Source organism: Patella vulgata, chromosome 5 (genome assembly GCF_932274485.2).
Source record: "Patella vulgata chromosome 5, xgPatVulg1.2, whole genome shotgun sequence".
In the NCBI taxonomy this organism is placed as follows: Eukaryota; Metazoa; Mollusca; class Gastropoda; family Patellidae; genus Patella; species Patella vulgata.
In genome coordinates this window covers 6,937,982-6,956,711 of record NC_065883.2, presented here as the reverse complement: position 1 = coordinate 6,956,711, position 18,730 = coordinate 6,937,982, and the positions used below count along the sequence as shown (strand labels likewise).

General features: G+C 39.0%; 3 long non-coding RNA genes across 3 annotated transcripts; 2 read left to right on the top strand and 1 right to left on the bottom strand.

The window, feature by feature from the left end:
* The first annotated feature begins 2,207 nt into the window (after positions 1 to 2,207).
* Positions 2,208 to 3,784, top strand: LOC130012836 (uncharacterized). The gene is made up of 3 exons (XR_008788077.1): positions 2,208 to 2,299; positions 2,759 to 3,034; positions 3,468 to 3,784. It is a non-coding gene; the product is annotated as an uncharacterized LOC130012836 (long non-coding RNA).
* Positions 3,785 to 7,525: 3,741 nt separating this feature from the next.
* Positions 7,526 to 9,985, bottom strand: LOC126822146 (uncharacterized). The gene is made up of 3 exons (XR_008788076.1): positions 9,852 to 9,985; positions 8,488 to 8,766; positions 7,526 to 7,879 (listed from the first exon to the last, which is right to left on the bottom strand). It is a non-coding gene; the product is annotated as an uncharacterized LOC126822146 (long non-coding RNA).
* Positions 9,986 to 13,352: 3,367 nt separating this feature from the next.
* LOC130012835 (uncharacterized) lies at positions 13,353 to 15,596 on the top strand. The gene is made up of 3 exons (XR_008788075.1): positions 13,353 to 13,475; positions 14,581 to 14,856; positions 15,255 to 15,596. It is a non-coding gene; the product is annotated as an uncharacterized LOC130012835 (long non-coding RNA).
* Positions 15,597 to 18,730: the final 3,134 nt, after the last annotated feature.

Genomic DNA, 18,730 nt, shown 5'->3' with positions numbered 1-18,730 from the left:
GGAAAATATTGAGCGGAAAGCAGTCGAGTTCCAACTGTGATGGATAAACAGGACACCGGATTGTACATCCCACCCGAACCTTTAAACACCGTTCTTTGCCAGGCCCTCGGTCCATCACAACTGACAAGTGGACACCAGGTAAGTGAGCCAGCATGTGGATCAACCACCAAAGAAAGCGTATTGATCTGTAACAAGTTCTCAATATACGATTCATTTGTTATATTCACAGTCAAGTCTGATATTTCCTTCTCAAACTAAATAATGACGTTTCAGTTTTTAAAATCAAAGAGGCCTTCACAGCTCGGGTTGTTCAGAATGATGAAATTTTCTTATGAAAGTTGGGATAATTAACCCTTAACATGAATTCCAAAATTCACGGCAACACGTTGATAACAAAACCTTGTCAACATTCTAGACTCTAGGTCATCGTTGAGAGAGAGAGAGAAATGAAGTTTAACGTCCACTCGACACAAACTAGGTCATTTCGGGACTAACATATGGTTTTAATTTTATTTCAATAATTTGCATGCGCGTAGGGGTCTTTAGCGGTGGGAGGAAACCGGAGGACCCGGAGAAAACCCATGAGGTTGGACAGGCGACCCTACGCCTTGTCACGTACAACTGGGGATTCGAAACCACGCCAGCTGACTCAATGACAGGCCTTATGACACAGCGCGCACGTGGTAACCATTCGGGCATCCAACCCCCCTCATCGTTGAGAACACCTGGTTAGCCAGCCAGCTCTCTACCTATTTATCACCGTGAATCAGTGGATGCCACACGAAGGAATACGTTGGCGTAAATGTAACAGATAGCTTGGTGTCTGGGCAATACTTCCCTCATGGCAATTTACATAGGGAATCCTATTTCTAGTGGCCCGGTTGTTGCAGAAAAGCAGTATTTCAATTTTAGGGGTGTTGATTTAGGTCATCGTGGTATGCTCTGTGGTGTGGTGATCACCCAAACCTCAGGTCTAATTAACCAGTAACTATACGGACGGAAGGTATGATCCCTTGTATAGGACAGTATGAACAACCAATTTAACCCTATCCGAGACCGGCACAGTGAGAACTACCAATTTTGGTGAAAAATCAGATCAATGTTTCCCAGGGGTTAAAGGTCAGATTTGATCTTGAATTAGATCGACCTGACCGCGAACATCCATTTTCTTTGACTACTATTCCTTTAACCATTAATTTGAAGGGTTGAAATATCCTGACAGACTGCATGTTCTCCACTGTTGATATTAAAGGGACTAAACCTCTAACTGATTACATTAAAGGGATTAAACCTCTAACTGTTTATATTAAATGAACTAAACCTCTAACTGTTGATATTACTGTTGATATTAATGGTACTAAACCTCTAACTGTTGATATTAAAGGTACTCAACCTCTAACAGTTGATATTAAAGGTACTAAACCTCTAACTGTTGATATTAAAGGGACTAAACCTCTAACTGTTTATATTAAAAAAAGTAAACCTCTAACTATTGATATTAAAAAGAGTAAACCTTTACCTGTTGAAATTATAGGGACCAAACCTCTAACTAATGAGAATTCATTTGTAATTTACAAAGATAAACATATACGACAAGACAATGTGGAAACGACAAAATAATTTTAAAACCTCATGTAGAATGGACTAAATATTAGGAAGCACAAGCGCCTGTCGTTCAGTTTGGACTGTTCACGTAATTCAACAAACATAATTGATAAAAATAAAGAATTAAAACAATATAATAAGACAAATCATATTATATAGACTCGTATTACATTTATACGAGTATGTGACTTTAAATCTGGCCCCAGTTTCCCAATATCTTAACTAAAATATAACCCCAGATTGTGTTCCTGGATCAAAGATATGTCTCATAAACAGTAAATTCTTAGAACTTTTGTGGGTTTTTTTTACGGTTCCAAATAATAAAACTATATAGACACTTTAGTTATTATAACTTTAGAATAAATGAAGCTGTTCGGGGAATATCGAAAAATAAAAAATGTTCATAAAATTTCCTTAATTTATCAAAGTGACAAGGGTATTGCGTCTATAAAACTTTGCACTTGCGTGTAATAATTGCGCATGGATGTGCATGACACATCAAACCATCCATAAATCAAAATTGTTTACGAACATTACGAATGAAGATATATTACATCATTTTTCAAATCAGCCTGGAAATAAGTATATAAGACTGTCCAGGGTCTTTGGTCGTCAGTCGATCTACAGACTGCTTCTGATTCTACAAGAGCCATGAAAGTCTTCATTATCACAGTACTTGCCCTGGTGGCTTTAGGTAACTATCTTTTATTTTATTTCATTAATAGATCGTTTATTTATCGCCAATCCGCTTAGTCTGCAGGCTGCTACTGATTTTAAAAGAATCACAGAAATCTTCATTGTCTTTGTTCTTGCTCTGGTGGCTTTAGGTAACTGTGATTCACTTTTCACAACTTGCCAGAAAGAGTACATCTATTCAAATTTGTGAATGTCGTTTGTCTGAAATGTGGGGCATAAAGGCAGTTCGAGTCGTTGATGAATGTGACTAAACGTCAGCGCTTAAGTGAAACGTTAAACCGCACTTCCTATGTAGACAGGACTAACCAGGCGCGAACGACTGCCATTCAATAAAGTACGATACAAGTTTTAAAATATGAATGTAAATCAGTTTATACACTTATATTACGTTATATATTTCTCACAGATTAATCTCTCTCTCTCTCTCTGAAACATATTATTTTCTATATTTATTCAGCCAAGGCTCAGTACTGTCCGCAGTGTAACCAATGGACCAGATTTTACAACCGGGACAATCAGACGGGTCTCGGAGATTTAGAGCTCCTTTCTAGTCATCGTTCTGACAATCCGGGCGAAATCTGTCAGGAACCGGAAGTTGTCGAAGCTCGGAGTACTTCAGGTATTGGTGGAGAAGTGATATCAATTGGTCCTGATTATGGTTTCTCCTGTTCTAATTTCTTACAAGATGATGGCCAGTGTCAAGATTACGCTGTTCGATTCTGATGTAGGCAAAGTAAGTTGAAACTATCTGTTTCTATCTAATTCAATCTATAACCACCTCACGATTAAAAGCATGAATTTGGAAACGTGTGAGAGGAACCAAATAAGAGGCTCGTATTATATAGATTTTAGACGGTTGAACGATTAAGAGAACTAATCGATTCCGTTTCCTTAGATAAGGTACAAATGCCAAGGTACAGGAATAGGGCAGCGTCCCTCCTTTTATGTTGGATGTTTCTTTCGTCTAGGCTCCCCAGCCTGTCCTGTTGGATTTTGTGGACCGCCTTCTGCGATCGTGACAACTATAGCTATAACCACACCAGTACTGAAGGCAGTTATGTTTAATTTTGTTTGATCCAGTTTCCCTATATACAAAAACCAACCAGGCTACAGTAATATTTGATCTAAAAAGATCCGACTTTTAAATTTGCTTTTTTTTCGTCTAGGCACCCCAGTCTGTCCTATTGGATTTGCTTGGACCGCCTTCTACGATAGTGACAATGCTACTGGTACTGGTGATCACGAGACATTGTCCCTTATCAGGAAGCACCACCCCGGTGTATGTCGGTCCCCACGAGCCATTGATGTCCGCGTTTCAAGTACCGGTTACGACTACAGATCAACTGGCGAGTCTGTATGTTTGTGTCCATCAAGAGGCTTTACTTGTCAAAATGTAGATCAAGATGATGCACAATGTGAAGATTACAAAATAAGATTCTGCTGTCCAACTTAAACGAACAAAATCATGAGTTTATTAACATGGCGAAATAAATGCTAGCTAGCAATGAGATGTGTGTGTATTAATTGAGCACTGCTGACACCACGCAGTCCTGAAATGAAATGGGGTTTAACATCCCACTGTTCTCTAGCGACTGGGCTAATGACGACGGCCACCCAGTCCTGAATTTGAAAACACCTATCTTTAAAAGTATTATTATGCATACCCGTTGTGCTATTTCAATATGACTGTTCTCAATTACAGTTGAGGTCCTGTGTATAAGTATAAGAACCCCTGGAAAGTGGTATTCTTTATAGAAGTCGGCCGTACCGCCACTGCCCGGTTGAAATTGCCCTCGTAGCATATTGATGGGGATTGAAATGAAATGGTGTTTAACGTCCCACTGTTCTGCTCCGAACTAGGCTACTGAAGACGGTTTACCGTCCCACCCGAACTACTAGACAGCTGTCCTTGTCAGGTTCTCCGCCCTGCACCACTGACAAAGGGAACCACGACGGAAAATCTGGATAAACTTTCTTGGCCAATGCAGGGATCGAACACCTCACCTCCAGGCTAGCGAGCCAGCGTCTTACCCAATTAGCCACTGTAATCAGCTATATGGGGTATGCCATTAGCAGAGTCGGAGCAGAACTCATTTCATTTCTCATTTAGTGTATCATTTAAATTGCTATATGGATATAAGTAGATAATCTACCAATTGTTCAGGTCACAGAATAGATTATACCATCTAGAAAAGGCAACATTTCCTCCAAATATATTATGGCGGTCAACTATCTTTAAATTTTCCGAAATGTAAAACCCTATGTCTACCAATTATTCAGCTTCTAAACCACTAAGCGCCTGGGAATGCAATTATAACACCTAGAAAAAAGAAACCGTTCATATTTTGTTAAACTATATAAACCAATAGCTTCACTTCTGACCAGGATCGAAATACAATTATACTATCTAGAAAAGGGGTCAGATTGCCTTTATTATCAAGTTAGAAAAAAACCCGAATCGATATACTTATACCTACCAATACCTCAACTTTTGGAGCCGCTAAGATCAATATCTTGTTGTTTAAAGCAACCATTTTGAGGATCCAGAAATAAAATTCTACCACCGGGAAAATGACCAGATTACTTTTTATTAACACAGGTTGATACAAGTTGATCACAAAATCCTAAGCAGTGTGATCGTAAGCTACTGTAATCACTGACGACAATATTGCATGGACTCGTACAATGTATGTTACAATATATTATCATTACCCGCTGCACTTTCTCAGAGTACAGTGCAGTACCATAAGGATCATTTTGTTTTATTTAAGATAGCGGCTGGAGAAAGTAACATTCCAATATCACCAGCTTATGGAGTGTTTGTGTCTCAAGTAAATCGTTACGCGAGAGCTTGTTCATTTTATTCTGATTTTTTAAGTAGATCGAGGCATTTGTCATCTAAGCTTCAACTACAGTGATACTTGCGAACTAAACTTATTAAAACCTTTTAAAAGTTTTACGGGCGTCATATTGACTTGATTGGTTAATATAACATGTCTCTCTCGGCTATTATTCTAGATTTATTTAATTGATAATGTCTGTCTACTACACCGTTAACACTGTTCATCACATGCATTTTGCATACCGATAGTCCATTGGCCACTCACGCTATTTTACCGAGATTTCGCCTAATAGTTTGGATGCAGCTATGGCGGGTGTGGCGCCAGGCAGGGTAAGCTTACTCTTCCGGACACCTGTTACCACTGTTTGTCGTGTATTTTGTACACGGTGAACAGTCCATATGCTGATTACACTATTTTGCCTTATTGCACTATTTTGCCTATACCGTTTTTTTAGGACTTCGAATTTTGTCTAATGGTTTGGATTGTTCGTACTTGGTTTTATTTTATTTCGTCAGCACCCCGCCTAAAGTTTCAAAACATTAAATTACACAAACTATGACGTAGTTTTATTCAGTGAAAAGCACAACACAATTTATATATAAAACAATCACTTGTTTATACACATATAGCACGGTGTTTCCACAAATGTTCTTTTATTATTTTTTAAATAACATAGACCAAAGACCATTAGGTAATTATTGTATTTAGACCAGGAGTCACGGTGGCTCAGTGAGTAAGCCGCTGGGTGCCTCGGGTTCAATACCAGTGTTGGCTGAGAAAGTTACTCGGATTTCTCTTCATCAGTGATGCAGAACGGAGGTACAAAAAAACAACAACAAACAAGGTCCCATGTACACGCTGGTATGCACGTAAAACATCCCTTGACAACGGAAATTCAACGAAACGTCGCTGTCTGGGCATATCGCGACATTACTACGCGAAAGGTGTATCAAGGGAGGCAAATCCATATTTTGGGAATGAAATGAAATGGGGTTTAACGTCCTGCCAAGACTAGGCTAATTAAGACGGGTATACAGTGTTGTATGGTGGCAAGGTACAACTATCTCAAAGCCTGCCAAACAAAACGCCTAAATTAACATCTAGATATGGCAGCGTACGAATTAAAATGAAATGGAGTGTAACGTCCCTCGTTTCTGCTCCAGACCATGGGGTTCACCATGGAAAACTTGAATACGCAAACCGGAAGTAGCATAATGGTAAACATGGAACTATCTGTCCTACATTTCAACGTAACCAACCTCTGAACTCTCTTATACTTTTGAATCCAAATCATGACTATGCAGCTTATTTTTCGGGCAGACTGGTAAAGTGAAAAAAGAAATAAAAAATATACTATTTTAACCTTATAGTAGGCAAAATAAAATGCCCGAAATCCTATGACTTATTGGTCCGAAGCCTCGCTGCTTTGTGCGACAGTTTTCGGCCATCTGGTTCGTAAATGTTTCTGGAATCGAAATTTCTTTACAATGACTGACGGTTAAAACATTTAAAATCAAAGAAATATCCACTCAGCTCTAAGCGTGACACGTTTTTCGGGCATCAACATTTGTTTCGTCAGTGAAATGTCGAATGTTACGTGAATGCCGCGGATCGATTGACTGGTTGATTAGAGTTCACATGTGCTATATTGGACCATTTCAGGTTTCTGTATTAACGAGTTGAAATAGCAGGAACAGACGTTTGGAGCCATCTTAATCTCATACATTTCCTTTGGAGATATCACCCTCATACCCTCCCAATCTTTCGACCATTTCACTTCTTACCCCTCTCCGGCAACATCTGAAATTGGGCCGGAATAGGATGAAAACGCGTTGACAGCTGGTTATGTCTAAATATTAAGGCCAACTGCAGATTTTGTCAAGTTCGCCAGATGTTAATAGGGTTAGGGCACCTAATTGGTGACGAGATTGTGGATTAGGGCTAGGTCAAGGGTTAGGGGTAAGGTTAGGGTTAGCGCTAGCCCTGTTTACATCTAGTGACCTTTGACGAATCCTGCAGTTGGCCTTAATATTTATACCTAACCGTTGACCATTTCTGCCGCCACCCAACACATCCCCCAACCCCACCCCAAAGCTGATCGCCTATGACCTTTAACTTGATAATCTTGTTGTCACGTGAGGGGTTGGGGAGGGTCCTCAATTCCGCTACGATCAACATGCAAATTGGCATGTTTATTCTTCCGACAATTGTGAAACTGGCTGCGATGACGGCATGTTAAGTTCTTGGTTTTTATAGTACGTCAGTAATTATTACGTTAGATGATACTCGGTGACGTAACAGGAGTAGTGGTTTGCTGAATGATATCGATCTAATAGTTTGGGACTGGGTTGGAGACACTGCTCTTTAAATACACACAAATCTAATAGCTAACTGGCTTTATTTCTCAAACTTAATCAATGCATGATTCTGTTCGCTTAATAATTAATTGGGACAGCAGAAACGGATTTTGTAATCCTGACATTGTCCATCGGGTTGCTGTGAATTTACACACGAAAAGCCAAGTTCTGGAACCAGACATACAACCTCGCCGGCTGTGGAGTAGTCGAGACCGGTACTTGTAACACGGACGTCAATAGCTACTGGATCTGTACATACAGGGGCATTGGGGTAATTGTTGTTGATTGCCGACAACGTCTCGTAATCACCAGTTGCACCAGGTGTGTCACTATCATAATAACTGGTCCATTGATATCCAGTGGGACAGGATGGGTAGACTAAACAAAAAAACAGAAAAAAAACAACAAATAATTGAAATGGGGTTCAACGTCCTACTGTTCTTCTCTGACTGACCTAATAAATACGGACACATACCATACAGTGTGCTATGAGTGAAATTGTGCCCGGATAGCGGTGCAACGGCCTATCCCTTTATCGAATAGCAACAGCCAAGGGTTCGTTTACTTGCTCACCAATGTGTACACGTCCAGCATCAGTCACAAGAGGGAACCACGCCGAAAAAAACACAAAAAAAAAAAACAAACCAAAAACAAAAGAAAACCCTATGATGAAAGACTGGTTATAGTTTGAAATCGTTAAACATGCATTATGTAAGAGCCACATCTGTCTATTGTAGATCTTTAATTGTGGCTTCAATTTTTTTATGAATGATTAATTCGACATTTATTCACACGACAAGCACACTTTGCCTAAACTACAAACAATGATTACTTCGCTCAGAATGAAGTAATTTGAATGAAATTTTGAATATATTCATTTTGCATTATCTATTTTTAAACTATTATAGCCAGAACGACCAGCTCTGTGTCTAAATCTTACATAATGTAAGAGGTGGTTATTGGGGAACAATTAAATCTGTACTCACGATAACTGCAGCAGTATCGTACTTTATAGTCTTCACACTGTCCATCAGGTTGCAAGAAATTGAAACATGACAAACCATAATCAGCAGCAATCGATACATCGTCCCGAAAAAGTCCCGTGAGACGTTCAGCATGCACAACCTCCGGTGCAGCACAGATCTGTCCAGGATTTTCTTGTCGGTGAAGAACAAGGAGCTCAAAATCTCCAATACCCGTTGGCTTGTCTCGGTTGAAAAACGGTGTCCATTTGTTACACATCGGACAGTGATTAACTGCTTCGGCTAAATAAACAAAGATAAACAAAAAGATTCAACACATCCTTCAAATTATCAGAAGAAATATTTAATTGAGCAGGTAGGACTCCAACCAAACTATGACGTTAATAATGAATCTGGAGATCAGGAAAAAGCTTGAATTCTCCAATTGCCGAACGGTCATCCCAGTTGTAATACCAAGTCCATGGGATATTATTGTATTATATTCTTTTTTAAACAAAACTAAAATTATGTTATATTTTGTATATACGTCAAGTTTGTGTATGTCTGATAATTTTGTTTTATGTGTTGTCTATGCTGTTGCCGCCATATCAAACTCACCGAAAGTTCAGCGCTCGAGGGGTAACGGCCACTGTACACAAACTAGGTCATTTCGGGATTAACATATGGTTCAATTTTATTTCAATGATTCGCTTGCGCTTAGGGGTCTTTAACAGTGGGAGGTACACCTGAGACTCGGATCCTTCTCAAGCGACAAAGGAAAACCATAACGGAAAATCACAATGAACCTTCCAGACCATCACCGGGATCGAACTCGCGACCCCTTGGTTAGTGGGCCAATGTCTTACTCACCGAGATCCCGTACTATAAAGAACTAAATGAACGATCAATGGCGATCATGTTTTGATTTTTTTGTAAACAAGACTACTATGTAAATATGTATAAATTGTTGTATTTTGTCCATCGCTATATAATGATATTGTTTTAAAAATCTCCCAGATGAGCGAAAAGTACTTTAACAATGATAAAATGTAATTAAACCAGTGTTGAAATCAGTTTGTGTCGGCATACCTTTTTACCGTTTATCATGCAAAAAAGTAGTGCAGCTTTACAGCTATATATGAATAACATATATAGCTTATTTCCTTGCGTTGCACGGATAGTGCCCCGAGCCGGAAGTAGTAATGGTACCATGCCTATGTCTTTCCGCGACTCGATCTGTCCCTAACCCCCAACTTGCAAACTCGGTGCAACTTCGAACAGACAAATTTAAATAAATAGATAGATGTACATTTTCTGACAAGTTGTAGAAAGTAAATCAAAGTTACTTACAGGCGATCCATTAATAAAATAAAATAAAAGATAGTTACCTGAAGCCACCAGAGCAAGTACTGTGATAATGAAGACTTTCATGGTTCTTGTAGAATCAGTAGCAGTCTGTCGATCGACTGATGACCAACGATCCTGGACAGTCTTATATACACAACACCCTTGTCACTTTGATAAATTAAGGAAATCTCATGAATATTTTTAACTCTTGGAACATTTCTAGAACAGTTTGATTTATTTCCAAGTTATAATAATTAATAATGTGATAAGTGGGCGTATAGGTAGGTATTTTGAACTAGTTCGATTTAAAAGCAATTTATTATCCTTGTACATGACTTATAGATAATAAACATTAAAGGACACATAGCAACCATTTTGAAAGGCGCCTTCAGGTGTTGGGTGGTTTGGTACATTTGCGTGTACGTAAAAGAACCCTTTACAGTTGAAATAAGCCTAGACCGCAACGCGAGTGTCCGGCCATATTGTCCTCATAGAGCACTGCTTGACATATGTTCGTCTTCATTATAGCCCGGTTGGTGCAGAGAAGTCAGGCTTTAAATCCCATTTCATTCATTCATTCATTCGACAATTTCTGAAGTAAGAGTCAAACCAGTGCTTTTTCACAATTGAAGACAATACTTTGGTCATTTTGAGATTAACATATGGTGATTGTTATTTTTATGGTAGTATGGACAACGTAAGGTGGATAACTTTAGCCTCCTTGATTTCCTACAGCCAATGGGTACACGATTGGATCTCATAATGTTAACATACCAAATGCTTGCTCTGTAGACGATGAGGTCTCCCAGTTGATCCTACGAGGGCATTTTGGCATCATTTAGTGGATTTGATACCTAAATGGTTTGATGACTACGCCAGATTTGTGATATTGTTAACTGGGTGAGCTAATAAACCTGAATTTTATACACAAATAAACTATCAAATAGCTGATGTACAAGGGTTTCGTGAAAAGGTCAGTAACTCTGAAAAGATTACTGAAGGCTTAACCCATGACAAAAACTAGCCCAATAACTTTATTAGTTTGTTTAAAGGCTAGATGCGTCTTTCTCGAGGAGAGAAAGAGAGAAATGGGTCTTAACGTCCAATCGACGCAAACTAGGTCATTTCGGGACTAACATATGGTTTTAATTTTATTTCAGTAATTATTTCGTTTTTTTATACTTTCGTTGACCTCTACGACATGAAGATATGACCAGTTGTAGCGGGAAGTCGTATTAGAGGCCATACGAGCGGCTTTTGACCCTATGACGTCAGACATTTGATTAACCAATCAGCGTTGAGGTTTCTAGTGGGTTAGCAACACTTCCATACAACTCACGCATAAATCCCGCCGTAACAGACCCTTTTATTGGCTAATCCCTCACACCAATAGGAACGCGAGTTATATAACAACTCTTCCAGATCCTAGAGTAGTAAAAACAAGTAAAGCGAAATTTTGAACAATAAAAAACGAAACGAAATAGGACCAGGTTGCGGCGTCTTGTTAAAAAGATCAATGAAATGTCAATTTATTATAAATATTGAACGCAATAAGTTGGGCTGATTAGATTAGCGAGTTATTATATAGTTTGAGGAGGAAGTGTCACCTTACTCCATTAGTATTCGCATATGATAAATTGAACTGATTGTACGTTACATTTTTATCCGGGGATTGGGAGACCGAAAGGTCTAATGCTGTAAGTTATACCAATAAATTTATCAACCTATTATATAGTTTGAGAAGGAAGTGTCGCCTAAGTATTGGCATATGAAAAATTAATCCATTACGTGTCGTTTTTGTGATCCGAGGGTTGGGTGCCCGTGTGTTGAAAGCGTGCGCGTTGGACCATAAGGTATGTCAATCAGTCAAGTGGCTTGGTTTCGATTACAAGCTTTTACGTGACAACTTTGTGCCCCCCCCCTCTCTCTCTCTCACACACACAATCAATAGTAAACATGTGTTACATGCAGGTATCATTTATAATAATGTCATATTCCTGTACGAATACAATATCCCCCCATACCCTACTGCATGACGTATGTCTGGGTGGTTCGGAAAGATAGGATGCTACACAAATTTTATTTCCACGACAGTTTGTATTCGTAAAAAGAGTAAGCCAGAGTGTCACGGTGACCTCGCATAAAGAACAAGATCCAATTGAAGGGTAATGGAGGTGGGGGGGGGGCGACTATGTGTGTCATGCTCGAGCCGTTAGGTTAGTGAGTCAACAAGTAGATCAGCCGCCAAAGAAAGCGTATTGATCTGTAACAAGTTCTCAATATACGATTCATTTGTTATATTCACAGTCAAATCTGATATTTCCTTCTCAAACTAAATAATGACGTTTCAAATAGGTTTTCACCACAGCTTGTGTTGTTCAATAAATGCACGAGTTCTCATTATTAGAGTCATTTGTTATATTCACAGTCAAATCTGATATTTCCTTCTCAAACTAAATAATGACGACATGGAACGGGCTTTAACGTCGTATGATCGTGCACCTACTTTTATTACGAATTCAAATGAGTCGTTCACGCTGTTCATCCCCCCCCCCCTTCACTCCACCCGTCCTGCACCGAGGAACTTCCCAGGCCAAGTAAATGAAAATCTTTCTTTTTAAACTTACTGGGATTGTCCAAATGAGTAACCACGTCTCCTGCAGTTAACATGTAATGGGGTTTAACGTCCTACTCTTCTGCTCCTGCTGGTATACGGAAGACGGACATACTTGGCTTCACAAGGGGTTAAAGATCAGATTTGGTATTTAATTGGACCGCGAACACATGTTTCCTTCGACTTCTATTCCTTTAACCATTGACTTGACTGCATGTACGTACCCTTCAAACGATATTAAAGGGACTAAACCTCTAACTGTTGGTATTAAAGAATAATATTTCAATGTTGGTCAATTGCAATCAATGTTGGTGAATTTCAGTCAATATTTGTGTTGTGATCTCTACTGTGAAAATATGTGATAATAATATCCAATATTGAAGACACAATGAACATTTTAAAATCAGTACACGACCTCGTGTATTCTACATTTTCGAGCTCCATTTGAAAGTTACAAAGACAAACATATACGACAAGACAATGTGGAAGTTATAAAAAAATGGCTGATACACAAACGACAAAGCAAGCACAGGCGCCTGTCCTTCAATTTGGACAGTTCACGTGTTTTAACAAACATAATTGATAAGAATAATAAATTAAAATAAAATAAATTAATGCAAATCATATTATTTAGATTCGTATTGCATTAATATGTGCCTTTAGATCTGGCCCCGGTTTCACAAAACATTTTCAGACTTAAGAATTTACTCAAAACAAATGAAGGTGTTCGGGGAATTCCGAAAAATTAAAAATGTTCATGAAATTTCCTTCTTAATTTATCAAAGTGACAAGGGTATTGCGTCTATAAAACTCTGCACTTGCATGTAATAATCGTGCATGGATGTGCATGACACGCCAAACCATTCATTAATCAAAATTGTTTAAGAGCATTAAGAATGAAGATATATTACATCATTTTTCAAATCACCCTGGAAATAAGTATATAAGACTGTCCAGGATCTTTGGTCGTCAGTCGATCTACAGATTGCTACTGATTCTACAAGAACAATGAAAGTCTTCATTATCGCAGTACTAGCTCTGGTGGCTTTAGGTAACTATCTTTTATTTTATTTCATTAATAGATCGCTTATTATCACCAATCCGCTTAGTCTGCAAGCTGCTACTGATTTTAAAAGAATAACAGAAATATTTATTGTCGTTGTCCTTGCTCTGGTGGCTTTAGGTGACTGTGATTCATTATTTTAATTCATTAATAGATCGCTTGTTATCGCCAATCCGCTTAGTCCGCAGACTGCTACTGATTTTAAAAGAACCACAGAAGTCTCCATTGTCGTTGTCCTTGCTCTGGTGGCTTTAAGTAACTGTGATTCACGTTTCACAACTTGTCAGAAGAAGTACATCTATTTAAAATTGTGAATATCGTTTGTCTGAAATGTGAGGCATAAAGGCAGCTCGAGTTGAGGCATGGCATAAGCCTGGTTTCGTTGTACTGCTACTCAGGGGTCTGCACGTGTAATGCAGGAAACCCGGCAGTGTATAATTAAATGTTTGCCTTTCCAACTTTTAGTCTTAAATCAGTGGTAAATATGTTACTCACATGGAGTGTATTTAGATTTGTGTGTGAGGTAAAAATGGGGTTTAACGACCACTCGACATAAACTAGGACATTTAGGGACCAACGTATGGTTCAATTTTACTTTAATAATTCGCTTTCGCCAAGGGGTCGTTAGAAGTGGGAGGAAATCGGAGGCCCAGGAGAAAATCCACGTGGTTTGACAGGCGACCTACTCATTGTCACGTACAACCATTTAGATTTCTGCAAGTCGGGTTTGTGTTTCAACCTTCGTGTTTTTAAGCGTTTCATGGTCCCAGTTACTGCTCGTTGGATTTAAACCATGGTAGGTAGATATATATGGTGATAGTCAGTACCAAAAACATCCTGAAGGGGCACATAATGATATTTACTCAGCTTGGTTCTGATTGAATGACAATGTCCTGTATGGTCGGAACAGGGATACAATTTGCAATTAAACCGATACCTCAATATCATCCACAGGCGAAATACCCTACGTGCAAGCGCAACATTGAAATAGAACTGAACCATATGTTTGTTCCGAAATGACCTAGTTTGTGTTGAATCGAAGTTAAGCCCTCCCTCTCTCTCTAGGACTATATTAATTTCTATATTTATTCAGCCAAAGCTCAGTACTGTCCGCAGTGTAACCAATGGACCCGATTTTACAACCGGGACAATCAGACGGGCTTTGGAGATTTAGAGCTTCTTTCTGGTCATCGTTATGACAATCCGGGCGAAATCTGTCAGGAACCGGAAGCTGTCGAAGCTCGGAGTACTTCAGGTATTGGTGGAGAAGTGATATCAATTGGTCCTGATTATGGTTTCTCCTGTTCTAATTTCTTACAAGATGATGGCCAATGTCAAGATTACGCTGTTCGATTCTGCTGTAGGCAAAGTAAGTTGAAACTATCTGTTTCTATCTAATTCAATCTATAACCACCTCACGATTAAAAGCAGTAATTTGGAAACGTGTGAGAGGAACCAAATAAGAGGCTCGTATTATATAGATTTTAGACGGTTGAACGACTAAGAGAACTAATCGATTCCGTTTCCTTAGATAAGGTACAAATGCCACAAGAGTAGAGCAGCGTTGGATGTTTCTTTCGTCTAGGCTCCCCAGCCTGTCCTGTTGGATTTTGTGGACCGCCTTCTACGATCGTGACAACTATAGCTATAACCACACCAGCACTGAAGGCAGTTATGTTTAATTTTGTTTCATCCAGGTTCCCTATGTAAAAAAACCCAGCCAGGATACAGTAATATTTAATCTAAAAAGATTTTTTTTTCGTTTAGGCACCCCAGTCTGTCCTATTGGATTTGCTTGGACTGCCTTCTACGATCGTGACAATGCTACTGGAACTGGTGATTACGAGACATTGTCCCTTATCAGGAAGTACCACCCCGGTGTATGTCGGTCCCCACGAGCCATTGATGTCCGCGTTTCCAGTACCGGTTACGACTACAGATCAACTGGCGAGTCTGTGTGTTTGTGTCCATCAAGAGGCTTTACTTGTCAAAATGTGGATCAAGATGATGCACAATGTGAAGATTACAAAATTAGATTCTGTTGTCCAACTTAAACGAACAAAATCATGAGTTTATTAACATTCTGAAATAAATGCTAGCTAGCAATCAGATTTGTGTGTATTAATTGAGTACTGTTGACACCACGCAGTCCTGAAATGAAATGGGGTTTAACATCCCACTGTTCTCCAGCGACTGGGTTAATGACGACGGCCACCCTGTCCTGAATTTGAAAACATCTTTAAAAGTATTATTATGCATACCCGTTGTCCTTTGTGCTATTTCAATACGACTGTTCTCAATTATGGTTGAGGTCTGTGTATAAGTAAAAGAACCCCTGGAACTTGGTATTCTATATAGAAGTCGGCCGTGGCGCCGCTGCCCGGGTGAAATTAAGGAAATTTCATGAATATTTTTTAATTCTTGGAACATTTCTAGAACAGTTTGATTTATTTCCAAGTTATAATAATTAATAATGTGATAAGTGGACGTATAGGTAGATATTTTGAAATAGATCGATTTAAAAAAAAAATATTTTCTTTATGCATGATTTATAGAGAATAAACTTTAAAGGACACATAGCAACCATTTTGAAAGGCGCCTTCAAGTGTTTGGTGCCCGAGTGGTTTTAACAGAGGACTCGTGTACACATTTGCGTGTACGTAAAAGATTCCTTTACCGTTGAAATAAACGTAGACCGCAACGCTGGTACCTGAGCATATTGCCCTAATAGAGCACTGCTTGACGTATGTTCGTCTTCATTATAGCCCGGTTGGTGCAGAAAAGTCTGGCTTTAAATCCCATTTCATTCATTCATTCATTCATTCATTCGACACTTCCTGAAGTAAGAGCCAAACCGGTGCTTTTAAATAACTGAAGACAATACTTTGGTACTTTTGAGACCAATGGTGATTGTCATTTTTATGGTAATATGGGCAACGTTAGGTGGAAAACTTTGGCCTCTTTGATTTCCTACAGCCAATGGGTATACGATTGGATCTCATAATATTAACACACCTAATGCTTGCTCTGTAGACCATGAAGTCTCCCAGTTGATCCTACGAGGATATTTTGGCATCACTTAGTGGATTTGATACCTAAATGGTTTGATGATTATGCCAGATTCGTGATAGTGTGAACTAGATGGACCAATAAACCTGAATTTCATACAAAATAATCTATGAAATAGCTGGTTTACAAGGGTTTCGAGAAAAGGTCAGTAACTCTGATAGGATTACTGAAGGCTTAACCAATGACATAAACTAGCTCAATTACTTTATTGGTTTATCAGTGATGCAGGATGGAGGGCCTGACAAGGACAGCTGTCTAGTCGTTCGGATGGGACGAAAAACCGAGGTGCGGTGTACATATTGGCGTGCACGTAAAAGATCCCTTGACAGTTGGAATTCGATATAAGAGTAGGCCGTAGTGCCGCTGTCCTGGCTAAATTTACCTCATAGCACACTGTATGGCGTATGCCCGTTTTCATTAGCTTAGTTCGGAGCAGAACAGTAGGACGTTAAACCTCATTTCATTTCACAAATATCAGCGGCAGATAATGTCCCAGTTTGGATTCAGACGGATATAAATTAAGTTCTTCCTCTACCAATAATATATAGCGGCGTCGTGCAATCTGATTAAATACAGATCTATATTTCGTTTCGTTTTTTTTTTATATACTTTCGTTGACCTCCACTACATGAAGATCTGACCAGTTGTAGCGAGAGGTCGTGTCGTGTCATACAAGCGGCTTTTGACCCTATAAAGCCAGACATTTGATTAACCAATCTGCGTTGATGTTTCTAGTGGGTTACCCACAGTTCCTTGCAACTCACGCCAAAAACTCTCCGTAACAGACCCTTTTATTGGCTAATCCTTCACGTCAATAGGAACGCGGGTTATATAACAACTCTTCCAGATCCTAGTGTAGTTAAGTAAAACAAATTTTGAACTATAAAAAAAACGAAATAAGATCAGGTTGCGGCGTCTTAAAATTGTTACAAGGATCAATGAAATGTCAATTTATCATAAATATTGAACGGAAAATGTTGGGCTGATTAGATTGGCGAGTTATTTTATAGTTTGAGAAGGAAGTGTCACCTTACTCCATTAATATTCGCATGTGATGAATTGAACTGATTTTACGTTACATTTTTATCCGGGGGTTGGGAGACCGAGAGGTCTAATGCTGTAAGTTAAACTGAATAATTTAACGAGCTATTATATAGTTTGAGAAGGAAGTGTCACCTTAGTATTCGCATATGAAAAATTAATCCGAATACGTGTCGTTTTTGTGATCCGAGGGTTGGGTGTCCGTGTGTTGAAAGTGTGCGCGTTAGATCATAAGGTATATCATTGAGTCACGTGGCTTGGTCTCGATTTCAAGCTAGTACGTGACAACTTCGTGGTCCCTCTCTCTCTCTCCATGGAGGGTCACATATGGGGGGGGGGCGACCCCCAAATTGTTTTATCGGGGAGGGGGGGGGGGGTCTGAATATACTTGCCCCCCCCCCCCAATTTACATAGTAGGCCCTAACTCCTATTTATTTACAACAATTATTAGGATTAGTTCAGGTTCTATCTGTATAAAACAATGTACAAATTAAAACACAAACACTTATGTTTACTTTTTGATATCCATTTATAATACACAAAATGTACAAAATACTTTAAATATCTATACAACTTTCTTTTAAATGTCAATGTATATAGTATTGTAGTTAACACGGTGATTGTCAAATATGCATCCTCATAAACTAAAGTTATGTGATCAAGTTTTGTTTCATTTGGATCCTCCTCATAAAAATTCCCCTACTAAACTCTCTGTCGTGTTGTTCATAACTCAAGCGTAACATTCAATATGTAAAAGTCATGAAATAAATATGAATACGGCACCTCCTGACTTAAACATGATAAACATTGTATTGGTGTGATGTTTTAGTTTAACCCCGTAAAATATGCCAAAACAGAAGACTGAAACTTTAAAACATTTTTTATGGGGGTGCACCCCCACCCACTGGGAGGGTCACCCTCCCACACTCTCCCTATATCGCGCTACATCCGGCGTCACAGATTGTCAACATTTTATATAATTTCATTTGCGGACCCCCCCCCCCCCAATATATATTGCACGGCTACGCCTCTGTCTCTCTCAGTCAATAATAAACATGTGTTACATGCAGGTATCATTTATAATAATGTCATATTCCTGTACGAGCAAAATTTCCCCCCATATCCTACTGCAT